The following is an 18,332-nucleotide window of genomic DNA, read 5'->3' on the forward strand; positions in this document are numbered from 1 at the left end:
CCCTGAGGCTTTTCAATACCTTCCTCACATGTGTTTAGTGTTCCCCCCAGATGTTGCTAAATATAGTAATGTCATTTATGTAGCTGAAACCAAAGCCCTGGAACTCCGAGAAATACCTGAGTAAGCAGCTCTCACACTGTCTTGCAGTGGCTCAAGAGCATGAGTACCTACCATAGGGCAGACTGTTAGGAAGTGGGGCACAAACCCCAAATTGGTTGTGAGTTCTGTACTTAGATTTCATCAACCAATTATCAAACATAAATGCCTCATGCACTGTAAGAGCCTCAACATGGAGTCACAGGCAGTCCCCTTGGGTAAGTCTACCTTTGTAAAAGATGGTCCCTTATATCAAGACTCAGAGCAATAGTTAGGTTATTTCCATTCCAAAAGGACGAGTCACTTATCCCCGGTCAATTACTCTTTATCTCTCATACCAAAGATAAAGCAAGGTTAAAGCAGGTGAACATGCACACACAAATAATTTTCAATAAAGTTTCAAAAGAAAATAGAAACTTCTGTAATAAGCAAGCTCTATATGCCCTTTAGGACTAACCCAGGCAAAGCACTCTTGCTTATGCCAAGAAAACATTGCCCCTCAGAGTCCAAGCAGCATAGAGATCCCATTCCTCCTTGTTAGAGGGTTTTATCCCCTTCTCCACTTCTCCTCTGAGCTGCAAGCGCAGCTGATGGGAGGAATTCACTTGCATCACTCATCTTCATGGGGAGGAAGGTAAACCACAAAGTCTTTTGTCCTCTTTAATGTTCCACATTCGTCCGTCTGGTGTTGATGGGCCTTCCTTGTTGGGCAGGACATAGCACCTTCTGTTGGAGACCAGCATTTCACATGGGTTAATGTCTCCCTTCTTCTGGTGATTTACACAGTAACAGACGCTTACAATACAAATGGTTAAATATGATTTCACAATATGGGATACAGAAATTATAAGTGAGATTAATGCATGCATCAACTCACAAGCATTCAATAAAGTCTAAACACTAAACACATTCATACAATCCTAATGCCTATTTTAACAATAACACATAGGTGAGCTAGATTGATTCAAGCTATGCATTTGTCAGTGTTTAGTTGAGACATGGGGACTTTGGCATGAGCTGGAACTTGGTCTTCCAGCATCACACCAGCCTCTTGAATGTGGCTCCTGCATTAATTAATCTGAAGGGCAGTACCTTAATCTGACTTTCCCCGTGACTCAGTTTCCAAGGGAATTTAGTTAAATCTAAAGTAGTTAAATATTTAGGTCTATCTAACATATCATCCATGTGAAGCATAGGGTAAGCCTCTGGGACTATAACAGAATTAAGTTGTCTATAAACCACACAAAACCTTACTCTCTGGTCTTTCTTTGGGACTAGAACAACTCGGGGGGTCCAGGGGTCATCTAACACTGCTATGATTCCATGTCTAACATGCTTTGCACCTTCTCCATAATATATTTCCTCGTTGGCCCTATGGTCCTGTAAACACTACTAGTTACAGGGTGTGCCTCACTGCTGTTAATGTGGTGTTTTTTCAGGTGAGTCAGACTAGGATTGTTAGAAAATACCTCTTTTGGCTTTGAAACACAGCCATGACTACTCTCCTTTCTATAAGGGTTAGCCTTCATTTAAATTAATGATTTCTAAAGGGATCCTTTCCTTACTCTAACACATTCAGTCTAGAAGAGACAAAACTTCGTGGTCCTCATCTACACAGTACATCATGTTTTCTATAGTCCCCCTGGTATAGTAAGCTTTAATATATACATTTGGGATAAGCCCAGACCATCCTCTGGTTTCTGTACATGGTAAGAGACTTCATTTAGTCTCTTTATCACCTCACAGGGACCCTCCTGTAAAAGCATAGCTTGTGAAGATAGTATTGCTTTGGTGCCATTGTTGCTCAGTTTGCCTTTTAAAAGTTATTTATCTAATTTCTTTTATGCATTTAGATTAGGGTTACCACCTTTGAAATGCAAGCCCCTGGCAACCTCAGCCCCCAACCACAAGGCAACTTCACAACCCTCCTCCTTCAACAGCCACTTATAGTATCGAGAGAGAACACATATGTAGATAAGACTGATAAAATTCCAGCATCTCCTCACTCGTGATGCAAACCCTTTCTCACCCACACTTGCGGTGCCCCTTGTGTGTTGGTGGGCAGACAGTTGTTGTATTTTCAACAGTTTTGATCTGTTATTGCTTAAACTGCAGAAGTGGGAACACTGCTACATCTTTAGCTGGACACAGAAACTTTTAACATTAGATATCGCAGTGTGTTGTGATGATAAGGCAAATCTCTACACCCACATAAAAAAAAAAAAAACACCCGGCAGATTATTTTTCTGGCAACTGGCAAATGGGGTATGTAACTCATACTGACCATTAGGTTATGCACTCATGCACCAATCAGCTCATTTCATGCTACTCAAGTTTTGGGTGCTTCTCTGAACTGGAAATTTGAACTTCCAACCATGACTATATATAACAGTAATACTACCAGAGTGAAAACTGGAGAATTCAGCATACAGAGAAGGAATTTTAGATGGGGACTGTTTTTCCCTCTCAGCTTTCAGACTGCATGTTCACCATTATTTTGTTCCATTTTATTTTTTAATTCTTTCCAAGTCTGCCTTGGAAACACCTCCAGCCACAGAACACCAGACTCAGCTGAACTCTTCTTCCTTTTAGCTAGAACTGTCTTTTCTTTGTTATCTAATTATTTTCCCTCTCTCTTCTTCCCAGGTACCATTTTCCACCTCAGGTGTCACGACCTGAAATAATTTCAAAGGGGGGCCCAGAAAAAAAAGTTTGAGAACCCCCATTTTAGAGCCTATGGATTTTTATGCCCCCATGTTGTCCCTCATCTAATTTTTTCCTCCTTTTTGGCATTGTCTTTCTAGGCTGTTAACATTTTGTGTCAGTCTGTCTTGTTAACTTTGATCCCCACTTAATATCTCTTACCTTAAATGAAGGAGACAGAAAAATCAAGCAAAGAATAAAAATATCTTACATTCTTATTCTCCAACTCATTTAAATTTTCATTGTCAAAAAAATAGTGCTAATGAAAGGTGTTGGATTTACAGCACTTTTCTTTATCTTCAGAACAGGTACAGCACTGGTGGTGGTAGTCAAGCTTCCATACCCCGTCCTATCAATGTGTTTAAACCTAGGCATTCACTTTCCATGCCTCCACAGTCCTTGGCCTCTCTGCTAAAATTGCCAAGTAGTGCTAAAAGTTGTCATGGCTTGGGCCGGGGGGGGGGGGGGGGAAGGGGGGAGGAGGCATGGTCTAGTGCACTAGGAAATACATTAAATTGTCAACTTATCACATACAGGCCACTGAACTGTCATAAAATTGGTCCAACCTGTGACCTAAAGATTGAAGGCTGCATTTGCCATTACTAATCTCCAGACCACATGCATTTTCCACACCAAATCTGCAGCTTTAAAGTGATTCAGACACAATGGATAAGGTTAGGACAAATTTCCAGTCACCTGGCACACTAGGGAACTTCTAGTATGTGCCAGCAGTGTCTGCACATGGTCCAGTTAGTGCACACATCTTGGTGCATTGTAGAATTCATGCCCTACTAGTGTGCATTGAGGAGATTGTGTAGATAAGCCCTTAGAATGTATGGTGCTTACCAATTTATCACAAATCTAAACCTATCCTGGTGAAAAATGTTGCTAAAAGTGCTGTGTATATGTCTAACAAAATTGGTCCCATTTTTAACTGGGAAAAAATGGGATTCACATAGAAAATTCATGTTTTTGATGCCAAACAACAGTAATTTATTGAAAATTAAAAGTTAGTTGAAATCTAGGAGGTGGGAGGCAACAGTCAGAGCTGAAAAATGGCAAAAAAGTTTCATATGATATTCCACATGTAAGTAGTGTCACTTTCATAACTCTTTTTCTGAGTTGTCCTCTCTAACTCTCTCCTAAAAGATGTTAGAAAACAAATACCTTATTGATGGATAAAGAGCTGCAAAGATGATCTGCAGACATGAACAAAGGTGACTTCTTAGTAGTTAGATCTCAGTGCTCTCTTTGTAGCAGATTAATGTATTTTATGGTCAGAAGAGGGACCATAACCATCATTTGATCTTCTAACTTTCTACATAGTACGGGCCATAGTACTTCACTCCATAATTCAGTGGGATACTTGCAGAGTAAGGTACTGTTCAACAGGAGTAAGGCTGGCAGAATCTGGTCCTCTCCGGTTAGACTAATCGAAGTTCATATTTGATCCTGCAATACAGCTTTGCCTTTAAGATTAGAATGGTAAGTTAATCATTTTTATCCAGTACAATTCCATATAAGATACTTTTAATTAGCACATTTCCCCTTGGCTTTGTTCCTGCTTGAAACTTCTCAACATGTTCTTGACGGCACAATTGGTCTTTATTAATGTCTGACAGCTCAGAGCTGCAGTGAGCTGTTTGCCAGATGTTTGAACTCTGGTGAACTGCTGTTCGCTTGTCAGGCTGGCAATGAGGAGCGAACAAATACCGCGCTACTCAGCATCTTCCCCCCTGAGCTGCCAGAGAATTTCAAACCACTTCAAATGCTGGAGCCAAAGGATCTGCTGAGAAAGAATAAGGTATGTTCCTAATGAGATCAGTGAGCCATTACTTTACTTGGAAAGCAACCTTATTTTTTATTTTGTGCCCTGTGTGTGAGAGAGAGAGAACTGAAGGTTTAGCATCAGAGGAACCAAGAAAGGAAGAGACAATAGAGACAGAGAGTGAAAGAGAGAGAGAAAGAGGCCTCAACAGGACAACTCTTTCATGGATTTCCTCTCTTCCTTTAGGCACTGATAAGCAGAGGAGGGAATGGGGTAGGTTTGGACTTGTGTAAAACATTTATAGGTGGGAAGATTTGATTTTGAAGATCAGAAGAGGGAGAGATTATGAGTGAAGCACACACATTAAAAACTTGTCTACTGACAGTGCTTGTGCTGGTGGAGGGCAGGGCTTGGGAACCCTGGGGGTTCTTTCCAGTTTATGTCTTTTGTTGCTAAGAGCTCATACTTCAGGTCAGCTATCACCTGCAGGGGTCAGGAGGGTATTCCCCACCTCCAATGTACTCTGGTTGGGTTTTTGTTGTTTGTTTGTTGTTGTTTTGTCTCCTTACTCTGAAACATCAGCAATGATCATGGCTGAAGATGGGATACTGTTCAGAGCATTCTCTCTCTCTCTCTCTCTCTGCTTAGCTGGTTGGTTCTTGCTCAGAGTTTAACTGATTACCATATGTGGGGTCAGGAAGGGATTTCCCCCCAGGTCAGATTGACGGTGATCTTGGGAGGTTTCATCTTCCTCTGTAGCATGCGGTGCAGGTCAATTGCTGGGATTATCTGGGTATATCTCAAACAATTCCTGCCATTGAAGGGGCTTCGGGCATTGTTGCACTTTGTTTCTGTCTATTATCTGCCTGTAGCACACAATTAGTGTAACCTCCTGTGGGCTATAAAACTTTGGTCTAATTTCAGTTGTTGGGTTTTAATGTGTGCATGCTGGGTACTGTTGGTGGCCTGATGTACAGGAGATCAAACTAGATGATCTGGTGGTTCCTTCTGGCCATAAACTCTATGACAGAGGAATGGAATATTTCTTGGAAAGCTACTTTGAGTTGTCTTTATTTTGAGATTTCTTCCTCAAATAGCTGGAAAAAGTTACCTGATTCATTAAAACATGGAGGGGCAACTTAACCATGGATCTCTAAAAGGATCATCAGTTATTTGAGTAAACCGGACAGGCTAACGCTAAACTCACTGATCTCCATCCTTCCACGCTTAAGATGTGTTAAGTACTAATGTTCTGGAAACTGTGCAGCAAAAGATTGGAAAGTATGTCACAATGTATCAGTTAATATCGCAAGATGACTTGTAGTTACATCTTGGGGAATTTTAGCTTGACCACAGGTTGCCATGGAAACTATTTGAAGTAAAGGTTAATGAGCAAAAAGGGAATTAATGTTGTTTGGTGTTAGTGTAATGGGGAGGATAGCTCAGTGGTTTGAGCATTGGTCTGCTAAAGCCAGGGTTGTGAGTTCAATCCTTGAGGGGGCCATAGAGGGATCTGGGGCAAAATCAGTACTTGGTCCTGCTAGTGAAAGCAGGGGGCTGGACTCAATGACCTTTCAGGATCCCTTCCAGTTCTATGAGATGGGTATATTATTATATGATACTGATTGCATTGACTACAGTAGGAGTTGGGTCAGGCTTCTTGAGCATATGTTCCTTTAGAGGCTGGTCTTAATGATTGTATGTCTTACTACCATCTCACAGCTAAAAGAGCTCTCCTTTGGTACAGATTTCAGTTTTAGTGTTGAAGTTCCTGTATCAATCATTGAAGATGAGCCTGGTATGAGGCCATGGTTCTTTATATAAAGCAAAGAGTTCTATGGTTTTGGTGCATCTGGGCCCCATTTTGTTTTAATCCAGTGCTGAAATCAGGAAGCCATATTGCTTAATCCATGATTTTATGAAGCCTTGTCAGCATTAAAAGGATTAAAATTGTGACCGCTCAGTGTTACTACCATATGCTGAGTGTCTCACACTATATTGTTTACACTGCACTGAAGGATACTTGAACAGCATTATGGTTGTAGTCCCCTGGGATGCTCATGGAAACAAAATGTGTATTTCCTGAGGCTACGCCAGTAAACACAAATTTTAAAAGTGTTCAACATTGGTATAAACCCAAAGCAAGTAAAATAGGCAATTATTTTATTGGGGATTTGTTTTTCTTTTTATTATGACTTCACTGAAAAATTCAGGCAGAAGAAGGATGACAGGTTGCAAAGTAACAAGGACTCTCTAGTCACAAATACCCAAAATAAAAGCAAAGAAAATGATTGGCAAAGAGTGAGGGATTTTGTTGTTGGCTGTGGTGGGGGTGGTGGTGGTGGTGCGTGTGTGTGTTTGTGTATCTCTATCTCTGTTCTCCTTTCATGTTTATTCCAGTGTGAAAGCCACTGTGATTTGGAGGCAAAGGGTCCATTTTTCTAGGCATATATCCTTTGTAACAAAGAGAGGAAAGACAGGGTGTAGGGGAAATATTTTTAAATGTGATATTTTTCATTTCAAGATTTGTTTCTTAGTTGGACTTGCAGCAATTTATGTATTATACATAGCTAAGAAAATGGGAGCTACAGGAAGATTAGGGGGGATACAGCAATAATATGTACCATTTTAAGACAGGAAGGAAAGAGTGCTTTGTCTATCTGATAGCACAAGTAGAAGGGGATATTTTATTGGAATGTTCTTATCTAGATTGGATTTTACCCTGGCTGCCAGTGTTAATACCCCCACTAGAATGAACATTGCAATTGGCCTTGGTTGTACACCTCATTCGATTCTGTTCTGTGACCCCTGGTGGCATAGGGGTGAAGGTGAAAAGTTGGCTTCAAGGAGCTCCTCCCTGTTCTGAACTGCTTCAGGAGCCAGTGCAGTCCCCAACCAACCCACCTAAAATAGAGCACCCAGGAGCTGCTCTACATTGCCACATTACACCACCTACACCCAAGATGCCAATGGGCTGCTCTGCAGTGTAATGAAGAATCCCCATAGCCACAAGGATTTCTCCACTGGAGCTTACAGGGGACCTTTGTGGTGCATCCTACAGCTGTTTTACAGGATGGCTGATCTGGGGGAGTGCTTCCACAGCTTGCCACCACCACAGAAGCATATTGGAGAATCCCACACATAAATCTGAAGGAAATTTTGAAGCAGGTTTTAAGGAGCTTTGCAAGATGTGCTATGGTTACTATGAGTTCACCTAGTCCAAACTCCATTGATATTCATAATTATCTGAGAGAGATCAGAAGAAATTGTAAATGGGACTAAGATTTCACCCAGCATCATTTAATCCAGGTTATGCCTGGGCCTAATAACTTGTGTTAATGGGGTAGCTAATTATATATAATCATATAATTATATAATCAATGTATGGTTAATATATTAGGTTTGAGTTGTAGGTTAAAATGATAAGGTAGAAGCATGTTTTACTGATCAGTGTGTATTAGATATGTAAGTAAGATAAGCTGTAATGCAAGGCCTACAGTTTTTAGATTTATAAGATATGTAGTTTGGCCATAGAAAGCCTCTGGCCTGACACAGGCTGGGATGACTGACTGAGAGATAACCCTGTACTGGTAAAGTGTAAGATCATAGCAAAAGATGTGTTAAGTACTAATGTTCTGGAAACTGTGCAGCAAAAGATTGGAAAGTATGTCACAATATATCAGTTAATATCGCAAGATGACTTGTAGTTACATCTTGGGGAATTTTAGCTTGACCACAGGTTGCCATGGAAACTATTTGAAGTAAAGGTTAATGAGCAAAAAGGGAACTAATGAAGTAGCCTATGAAAAATTGGGCACTCCTAAATTAGTGGTGTGTGGATGTATGGAAAAGGAAAAAGGGGTTGGAACCCTTATTCATATGTATGAGCTTTAGTAGGTATATGTGTACCTCAGGATAAAACTTGTTACCCAGCCTCTCTTCTTGGGGGAATGCATGCCAGGATGACAATCACAAATTATAATTGGAAGATAGTGATTGACACTATGGGGTCCTCCAGCAGGAAATGGAAGATGGGAATGAGACCAGTCATAGGGCTAAACACTTTGCACTATCTCTCTATCTTCTATTACACTTTGGTGTTTGTGGGATTGTTTATCTGCTTAGAGGATTTGTTAATAAAGGGACTTGTGATAAATTGAAATTGTTTCTCGTGTGCTTCTAGGGTCTCTCATTCTAATGATACAGTACTGATAATATTCCTGATGCTGTAGCCCTCAGGAGACCAAGCCTTTATTGACCATTGCAAACTAAGACATTAATCAATAATCAGTACCTCAACCAATCAAATAAGGCTACGCTGTGTACAAAAAAATCTTTTCATAAGTACTCTCTGAGCTGAGATATTGTTTCCTTACTTACAGTTTGCAGGCACTCCTGAAGCATCAGCAATTCTTTGTTATAGTTTGCATTGCTCTGGGTCATTTCATTCACTTCCAGCTCTTCAAGGAAGCTGTGTTTAAAAAAATATGCTCTTGAAGGTGCTTTTTGACTTTCCTAAATTGAAGTGGCCATACAGGTAATAAAAATCTTCTTTAAAATCCTGTTTTCTTAGACTTTTAATTAGCCAGAGCCTGATTACCAACAATACATATCAGAGATGCGATGTATCAGAGTGAATAAATCATATCACAGTGTTTTCTTTTGTGTGCCTTGATTTTTATTCTATATCCTTAGGTGCTTAGCTTCAGTTATAATGCATGGGACCTTGTCAGCTGTGTTTTAATTGAAGATCCCTCCTACAGACATCCACAGCAAACCAGATGAAACTGTGTGTGGTAAATGAAGTAATTACGTTCTTGTTTAGTTGAGTCTTGTGTTTTGATAGAGTTTAAAGGAGTTCTAAGGCAATATTATCTTCTCAAAGGCTTCATTTGATCTAGAAGAAAAAATAATTAGCTTATATTATGTAACTTTAATAGCCTCCATGCTTTGCAACTGGCCATGAAGCTTGTTCTGTTGTTGTTTGCATCAGAATTGTGTTGTATGCCTACCATATCAAGAATGGGTTTTTGCATGCTCTTCGGCACTTTTATATGCCAAGATTACTGGGTACTCTCAAATTTCCTGTATAGATTGGGAATTCTGATTTCTGAGAGATTAAAACCATTTTGTTTTGAACAATAATAATCTACAGTAACTCCTCACTTAACGTTGTAGTGAAATGTGACTTTAAGTGAAACGACGTTACGCGAATCCAATTTCCCCATAAGAATGAATGTAAATGTGGGGGTTAGGTTCCAGGAAAAAAATTTTTTGCCATACAGTACACTACTATATTTGGGGGGTGCCCTTGCCTTACCCCACACAGGCACAGCCCACTGGCACTGGAGACAATGAGGCAGGCAAGGAGGCTGAAGGTGCTGTAGGCTAGGAGAAGCACATTGCGCAGCCGCAGTTAGGGGCGGCTCCAGGCACCAGCGCAGCAAGCCGTTGGGGGTGGCAAGCCGGTTGCCGTGAGGGTGGCAGTCAGGGCTCAACCCTCAGCCCGCCCACTCCCCCTTCCCCCAAGACCCACCCTTAACCCATCTCTTCTTCCTCCCCCTCCTCTCCCTTTACTCCGCACGCCGCGTCCTCGCTTTCTTCCCCCCCCCCCGCCTCCTGCCCGCAGCAATCAGATGCCTTGCGATGTTCAGGGGGCAGGAGGGAGGGAGGAGGAGCGAAGACTCGGCGCACAGGCTCCTCCCTCCCTCCCCTGCCTCCTTCCCACAGCAATCAGCTAGTTTGCAGCATTTGGGAGGGAGGGGGAGCCTGCGTGCAGAGTCCTCGCTCCACCCCGCTCCCTCTTGAATGCCACAAGCCAGCTGATTGCCGTGGGCAGAAGGCAAGAGGAGGCTGGGAAAGGCACTGATCCGCAAGGTGGGAGGCGCTGTGGGGGGGAGGGTGTAGGGGAGCTAATGGGGGGCTGCCAGCTGTGGACAAAGCAGGCAGCCAAACGATGTTATAGTGAAGCATTGTACAACTTTAAATGGAGCATGTTCTGTAATTGAGCAGGGACATAAGATCAAAACAACTTTAAGTGAGAAGACGTTAAGAGAGGAGTTACTGTACAATGATGCCGTCAAAATTTGACAAAGGTTAGGAAGTTGGTGTGTTGCAACCTTCTTATATTGTTTATAATTATCTCACTAATACCATGGGGTTGCCTCCTCCCCTCATCTGTCATTCATATCTTCTGTTGTCTCTCATCTTAAAGTTTAGATTGTCAACTCTTTGGGGCAATAACTGTCTCTTTATCCAGTGCCCAGCTCCCACAATAAAAATAAATAAATAATAATAATAAATAAATAAAAGCCTATTCCAACCCTAGCCTTATCTCACACTCCTCTCGTGCATATTAGCTTTAATGTTAGCCTGGACTTCTTGCCAACGCTACTGGTCGCACTCGGGCACCAAGGGAAGAGTGTGTCTGGCAGAATGAAAAGTTTTGTGAGTTAGTTTACCAGCAGGGCAGAGGATTTGCGGCTGTTCTAATTGAAAGGAGCATCGACGTTTGTTTTTTTTCCCCTTCCCTACCCTCCCGTTAGTTTCCGTTAAGTTCTATTGTGCTCTTCCCAATGCAGTTATTATCATCTCAAGATATACAATTTACATAATTGAGGCAGTCCAGCTAATTTTAGGAAAATTACCACTTTGTGGGGAAAAAATAACTTATACAATAATTACGGTGAAGATGTTCTGCTTTGTGTCAGGAACAGTGAAATTAGTGGGTTTAAAAATTAAGAACAAGGGCCACAAAGCTCTCAGTGGCATTTTTAAAATAAGAGTGAAGACTGTTAAGAAACAGCTTTGCATGTTAATCACAGTAGTTGGGAACATTTCATGTTAAGATATATGATTTTCAACATTGTTAAAAGAAATATTGAAAGAAGGAAATTGATTTTTTTACAGTAAAATTTACCTGTCATGTAGTAAGATAAGTTACCACTATATATGTCCATTAAAGAAGATGATTATACGAAAAGTCGCATACCAAGGAGAAAGAAATGTTAAGTCCATGTTGACTTCATCCAGGATTTATACAATCTATTTCAATTCAAGAAACCAAGGTTATAAGTGGTTTTCTTCTTATTAATATTCCATTCAAATATATATAATATCCATGTCTCACAGAATAAAAGAAAATTATAGTACAGATTGGAAAATGTATCACTGAAAAAGAAAGGCTTTTGGAAACTTATGTCCAAAAAATAAAAAACTAGAGATTGTGCAAGTCATAATGGACCATGTTGCATGATGGGAACAGAAAAGCACAGATAAAAGCTATAGAGTAGATACTAGAGTTGTGAGAACCAGTATGGTTAAAATAAAAACAGACCTGTGGTGTATCTGGATCTTGGAGCTGTGCTTTGCCAAGCAATGCAGGGTCTGAGTTTTGAACAATGCTCAATTCTCAGCTGCTGTTTTCTCTTAGATTTATTATTTGTTATTTCTGTTACAGTAGCCTAGGGCTTAAATTCAGCCAGCGCTGTCCAGAGCGGAAATCCGATAAATACTTTCAAAACCACAGGGCTGAAGCCTTGAGCCCCAGTGTGCTCCATGGGGCTAAAGCCCCGAGACCCTACACCCTGCAGTTGAAGCCCGGAGTCCCAAATGGGGGGCAGGCATGGTGGGCTCCAGGAAATACTCTATACGAATTTAAGCCCTGCAGTAGCCGCATTGTGCTAGGCACTGTACAAACACATAGTAAGTTACAGTGCCTACCTGAAAAAGTTTACAGTCTAAATAGATAAGACAGACAAAGGTAGGCAGGGGAAACAAGTAAAGTGATGTGCCCAAGGCAAAGCCAGGAATAGAACTCATGTTTTCTCAGTCCCAACCCAGGTTCCTACCCACACTGTCTCTCAGTACACGCTCTTTTATGTAATAACACAGGTTGGAATGATTTTTTTCCTCTTATTAAATTATGCTGCACACCAAATGTTAGCAAGTGACATAAAATTCAGAACTTCCTGAGCACACACCCAAAAGCATGCACCCAAACAACTCAAGCTAATGGTGAATCTCCTCAATTAACATCAGCTGTTAACATTATAAGGCCTACTGCACACAATTTAATGGTTGTGTTTATGTCCAGTAGAGGACAGTCACACACAGCCAGTTCATTATAATGTGTTTTTTTTAATATCCCAGTTGTTGCTCTCATACAGACATGGCATAATTTCTGTGTTTATATATTTTAATTATACTAATGAGAAGGGAAAGCCAGTTTCAAGTTCTCTAGGATCATCTGTTCTTCCCCCTCTATGGTTATCCAGATAGCTTCACTGTTTTCTTCTTCAGACAGAACACATACTATGATGTCCCCATTATCACTACACAACAAATTTCACATAGCCTTGGCCTTTCCTGTTAATAAAAGCTTGTGTTTTATATATAGCCACATATTTAGTCCAGCAGGCTGTCAAAGTATTGCCCATTTCCCAGTCAGAGAAATATTTTTTTATATCATCATATTAAGATAAACAGAAAAGCTTTCCCAGATTCTAGGCATTCCTGACAGATACCTACAAATACAACCCCTCTAGGACAAAACCCACAGCAAAGGGTCAACTTTTTTTCTACAAAAAGGAAGTATGTCCACATGACAAAATTTCCTTTCCTGAGCACTAACAAACTCCTAATCCAAGCCCCATCTGAACCATCCAGGGCTTCCTAAGCACCTTCCAAAATAGGTATACTTTGCAGCATATCTTTAAATGTTAAACTTCTGGCTATTTCCAACCAAGCTGGGGAGTGAATTCCAAGTCAAGCAACCCTTTTCAAAAATGCCCTGTTAGCAGCCACCTCTCTTATATATCAAGGGAGCTTCATGTTGATTGCCCCTGCTGATCACATGTAGGCAGGTTCAAGCCATTTAGAACTGTAAGAGTCAGCGTTAATTCTCTAAACTCCTTCCAGAAACTAACTGGCAACTGATGCCGATTCTGGCAAGACACACTGTCTAACAAGCAGACTGCTGCCTTCTGCACAAACTTCCATTTCTAAGCCCTGGTCCACACTACGAGTTTAGGTCAAATTTAGCAGCATTAGGTCGATTTAACCCTGCACCCGTCCACACAACCAAGCTTGTTTTGTCGACTTAAAGGGCTCTTAAAATCAATTTCTGTACTCCTCCCCAGCGAGGGGTTTAGCGCTAAAATTGACCTCACTGGGTCGAATTTGGGGGTAGTCTGGACACAATTCTACGGTATTGGCATCCGGGAGCTATCCCAGAGTGCTCCATTGTGACTGCTCTGGACAGCACTCTCAACTCAGATGCACTGGCCAGGTAGACAGGAAAAGCCCTGGGACTTTTGAATTTCATTTCCTGTTTGGCCAGCATGGCGAGCTGATCAGCACAGGTGACCATGCAGTCCTACTGCACCGTCTTCTTCACCAGTGGAGAACCTCAATTACCATAAAGCTCCGTTCACTCCGCTCCACCAAGCTGTCAAAGCCCGGCAGCGGCAGCAGCTCGCTCAGCCAGACAGTGCGCCAGGTGCCACTCAGCCTCAGCATGCTGCAGCCGGGGAGCGTCTGGCCAGCCCAGCCCCATGCCGCTCAGCCGGGGAGTGCCCAGCTCAGCCCCACACCTGCACGTGGCATGGACTCTCGGGCCCTCTTTCCGCAACTCCCCCCGCCGCACACCTTTTAGCCTTCCTGCCAGACTCCTCTCTCCTCCCAGCATTCGTCACTGCTCCACGCCATGTCTGAGCAGCCCCTGACTCAACGGCCTCCCACACCTCCCCACACCAAGTCCCTTGCAGCAGCCCCCTTCCCGAGTTGTGTTGTGTTGGGGGGGAGGGGATTAGCTCTTTATTCCCTGCTCTCACTCTTCATTCTCAGTCACACGCGCCCTCCCCACCCAATGGTATCCTGGCCCTCCCCCGCTTTTCTATCACAAGTGTTTTCCCTACCTCCCCCCATGCCACAACATGGCCACTTTTTAAATCTCATTCACAATCGTCCTCAAGTGGAAGATTGCCTGTATCCCCCCTCTCCGAACACACTTTCCACTTCGCTCCCCCCCCCCATACTGCGTCCCTCACCCTTCAGCCCTTTCCCCAAAAACGTCTTGCTCCACATCGCAACACTCGGCTTCTCATTCTCACCACACACCCCTCCACTGGACTGCTCTACTTATCCCCACATTTCCCTTCTTATCCCGTTTCTCCACGGCTACCTTTCGGTGTGGAAATGTCACCCTGATTATAAATCTTTTGCCTCATCCAAGTCTGAGACTCCTTAACACATTTTCATAGCGTGTGAATTGTTTGGAATTAGTGGGGTGGGTGGCGCACAAAGAACGCAGTTGTCCTTCCTGGATTTTCTACTGCTGATTTAAGATTTCTGCCTGGTTTTTGGAGCCCTTCAGTCGCTGGGTTGGTGGTTATCTACTGCATCTATTTACTTTGGCAGTGCGGCTTTTGGCTCAGGCAGCTCAGCTGGTAGATTTCATGTTCATAACGCTCGACTTGACAGATACTCATACATTTGGTTGCTCTGCGTTAGCGGTATAGTTATATATTCAATATGGACACAATACGGACACAAAAGGTATTGGTTCATAAAGGTTTATTTTTACATGAGTGGCTTATCTGTAAAGGTGGAAAAACAGAAGTTCCCTAAAGAAGACTGGACTAAAAAACAACTGACGTTGTGACTCTTAGTTACCAACAGTGTTTTACCGGTCAGATAAAAAATAAAAAAGTTCTGACAATAGAGTTGGTATTCTGTGAGATTTTATTCTTACTGTTTTAGCTTTCAGAATGTATCTATTTAAAAATATCGTCTCTTTCAAAGCCGAAGTGAAATATCAACTGTTTGAAACCCGAAACTCTAGACACACAACTGAATAGCCTTTCCTTGGAGCCTCTAAAAACAGCTGATGCAAATGAAATGGGGTTTGTAAGCAGCACCCAGGACACAACAGCAGCGGTGACGGTAAGCTGAGCTGAGCGGGCTCCATGCTTGCCGTGGTATGGCGTCTGCATGGAAAACAGGCGCGAAACGATGGTCTGCCGTTGCTTTCATAGAGGGAGGGGCAACTGACGACATGTACCCAAAACCACCCGCGACAATGTTTTTGCCCCATCAGGCATTGGGAGCTCAACCCAGAATTCCAATGGGCAGCAGGGTCTGTGGGAACTGTGGGATAGCTACTCACAGTGCAACGCTCTGAAAGTCAATGCTAGCCACGGTACTGTGAATGCACTAATGCACTAAGTGGGGACACACACAATCGACTGTATAAAATCGCTTCCTAAAAATCGATTTCTATATATTCAGCCTAATTTCGTAGTGTAGACATACCCTTAGTTGATTTTAAGGTGTGATGCCATGTAGACTGCATTGCAATAGTGTGATCTTGAAGATGATTATAGATGATGGTAGCAAGGTCCAGGCCAGAGAGAGACTACTGTTACATGCAGTGTACAAATCCTTTCCTGCAGTAAAATCAGGAAGTAGTTACAGACTTCATACATTATTTTATTAGTCATGCAATGCTGTAGAGTTCTTTGCTACTGTTTCCATTGAAAACTCCACCTCTATTCACCTCTGAAAGCCAGCGTTGCTGAATAGTTTAGCTGTAAAACTTACTAGACAAAACAGTCATACAATTAATCCTCATTCAAATACATCATGAGACCGAAAACTCAAACCAAACCAAATTTCAAACAATTTTTTTCCAAGTCTACATTTTATAATCTATACTTCTCTTTCTTTGGTTTTGTAATGAATAAATGTTAAATGCTATATTTTTTCCTGTGTAAACACAGAGAGAGTCTTCTGAATAGTACATAGACTCTTCATGCTGAAAAATACCATATTCTGTGGGTGACCCTACTAAAGTCAATGGGACCACTTATGAAATAAGGTTATATCAAATAGGACTAAATGCATCAGAATCTGGTCTAAATGTAGCAGTACAATGCCTTTTATTCAACTGATGGTTAATCTGATATTTTATCTAATTTGATCCAATCATTCAAATGACAAATAACACGTCTACCTTTAAAGCAGGTGTTACTGTGTAATTTGTTCACTGGGTAGAAAAAGATGCTATATTTTAATTAGTTAAGAAGGGTCACCTATGTGGATGAAACAGGGAAAAAAAGCTTTTGTGATTAGCGTTGTGTTATTTAGACATTATTAGCGACAAATTTCTAGACCTTATAAGATCTTGACCTTATAAGTAGTGGTGTGTAGTGTGCAAGCTGCAATATGCACTTCAGTTAATCACATGAATGTGATCACCTGCTTATTTCAGCCAAAGTGACAGGAATGGATTAGATCCAAATAAGAGGAAGGCTGCTATGTATCTAAATGTTTCAATACTTACTGATTGGCTCACTTCAAGACAACACTCTAAAATGAAATGAAAATATAGAGAAGGCTGTGAGAAAGGAAAAAAAATAGGAGAGGACTGGGCCATCAAAGCAGTTTTAGCTCTCTTTCATTTTTTTATTAATTATATTATATTATATTATATTATATTATATTATATTATATTATATTATATTATATGTGAAATTTGCCCCTGTGCAGCAATGGTGTAAACTTATGGAATTACACCAGGGATGAATTTGGTCCTATATGCCATATATGGATAGGCAGTGAGCATAGGTAGTTAGAGAATATCCCAGCGAATACACTGAAGAGCCTGTGGCAGATACTACTTCCTGTAACTAACTTGAAAAAACAAATACAGAGTAATTTGGTAGAAAAGCACCAATCACAGTTTAGAATTCTAGTGTAAAATGTTGCAGAAAAGTTCACTATAGAAGAATAACAAATAGCGTTCCCAGCCGCAGGGACTTTGGAAGAATTGAGTCAGGCACTGGAATGAGATTGGATGAAGGCTACCGAACTCCTTATAAGACTATAACATACCAGTGTTGGTATAGTTGTGTTGGTCCCAGGATATTAGAGAGACAAGGTGGGTGAGGTAATATCTTTTATTGGACCAATTTCTGTTGGTGAGAGAGACAAGCTTTCAAGCTACACAGAGCTCTTCGTCAGGTCTGGGAAAGGTACTCAGAGTATCACAGCTAAATATAAGATGGAACGGATTCTTTAGCATAAGTAGTTACCATATATTTTAAGGGCTTGTCTACACCACACAGCTTTTAGCAACAAGGCTGTGTCAGCCTTGTCACTAAAAGTCAGCATGTGTAAATGCTCTTTGTCAGTACTTTGTCCGCACTTTTGCAGAAAAAATACTTCCAGCCCCGCAAGTGGCATTAGCTTTGTCAGCAGGAGAGCATTCCTGTGGACAAAGCTGCATTCACACTGCCACTTGCATTGGCAAAATGTTTGTCTTTCGTGGGAGGGCTTTTTTAAGTACCTGTGAAAAACAAAAGTTTTGTCAACAACTTTGTAGTGTAGTCCCTAAGGGACCATTCAAGGTGAAGTGGCCCATTAACAACTCTGTAGTCACAAAAAGAACAGGAGTACTTGTGGCACCTTAGAGACTAACAAATTTATTAGATGAAGTGAGGTTTTTACTCACGAAAGCTTATGCCCAAATAAATCTGTTAGTCTTTAGGGTGCCACCAGACTCCTTGTTGTTTTTGTAGATACAGACTAACACGGCTACCCCCTGATACTTGACACAAATTTATTAGAGCATAAGCTTTCGTGGACTACAGCCCACTTCTTCGGATGCATCCGAAGAAGTGGGCTGTAGTCCACGAAAGCTTATGCTCTAATAAATTTGTGTCAAGTATCAGGGGGTAGCCGTGTTAGTCTGTATCTACAAAAA

At 41.6% G+C, this 18,332-nt stretch overlaps 1 long non-coding RNA gene across 1 annotated transcript in view; it reads left to right on the forward strand.

Annotated features, from left to right (window-relative positions):
- Window positions 1-4,482: 4,482 nt before the first annotated feature.
- LOC117877095 overlaps window positions 4,483-18,332 on the forward strand; it is a 36,060-nt gene continuing 22,210 nt past the window's right edge. Inside the window, exon 1 of the long non-coding RNA XR_004645605.1 lies at window positions 4,483-4,603. This is a non-coding gene — a long non-coding RNA (uncharacterized LOC117877095). The remainder of the gene's footprint in view (window positions 4,604-18,332) is intronic.

This window comes from Trachemys scripta, chromosome 4 (genome assembly GCF_013100865.1).
Source record: "Trachemys scripta elegans isolate TJP31775 chromosome 4, CAS_Tse_1.0, whole genome shotgun sequence".
Taxonomy (NCBI): Eukaryota; Metazoa; Chordata; order Testudines; family Emydidae; genus Trachemys; species Trachemys scripta.